Source organism: Egretta garzetta, unplaced genomic scaffold (assembly GCF_000687185.1).
Source record: "Egretta garzetta isolate BGI_Z169 unplaced genomic scaffold, ASM68718v1 scaffold215, whole genome shotgun sequence".
Classification (NCBI taxonomy): Eukaryota; Metazoa; Chordata; class Aves; order Pelecaniformes; family Ardeidae; genus Egretta; species Egretta garzetta.
Genome location: NW_009259719.1, coordinates 5,397,125 through 5,397,718, shown reverse-complemented (window position 1 = coordinate 5,397,718; position 594 = coordinate 5,397,125). Strand labels below are relative to the sequence as shown.

The following is a 594-nucleotide window of genomic DNA, read 5'->3' as shown; positions in this document are numbered from 1 at the left end:
ACAAGGAGGCTCTCAACTACCAGTGGATGTCGTACCAGGGGCGCGTGCCGTACCCCCGCCCGGGCATGGTACGTGATACAGGGGTGTCCCAGCTGGTGCCGCCAGTGGGATGCCAGTACCCGGGGTGGGGGCTGTGGGGAGCGAGACCCCGCTCAGCCAGCACCACCTCCCCACAGTGCCCCAGCAAAACCTTCGGCACCTTCGGCTCCACCAAGGACTTCCCAGATGAGGTGATCCAGTTTGCCCGGCACCACCCGCTGATGTACAACCCGGTGCTGCCCCACGGCCAGCGCCCCCTCTTCCTGCAAGCTGCCGTGCCCTACACCTTCACCCGCATCGCTGTGGACCGTGTCACCGCCACTGATGGCCACTACGATGTCCTCTTCATTGGCACAGGCACGTGGTGACCCTGGGGCTGTGGTGGGGGGGGAGAGCTAGGGGATGCCAGGGCTGGGACCCCCGGCCTCACCCCTCCCTGCCCACAGACGTGGGCACGGTGCTGAAGGTGGTCTCGGTGCCTAAGGAGAGCTGGCACCACATGGAGCCGCTGCTGCTGGAGGAGCTGCAGGGCTTCCCGGGGAGGGGGGGGGGGGC

The 594-nt window shown here is 67.5% G+C and overlaps 1 protein-coding gene across 1 annotated transcript in view; it reads left to right on the top strand.

The window, feature by feature from the left end:
- Positions 1 to 594, top strand: part of SEMA3F (semaphorin 3F) — an 89,765-nt gene that overhangs the window by 86,816 nt on the left and 2,355 nt on the right. The gene's annotated exons all lie outside the window — the stretch shown is intronic.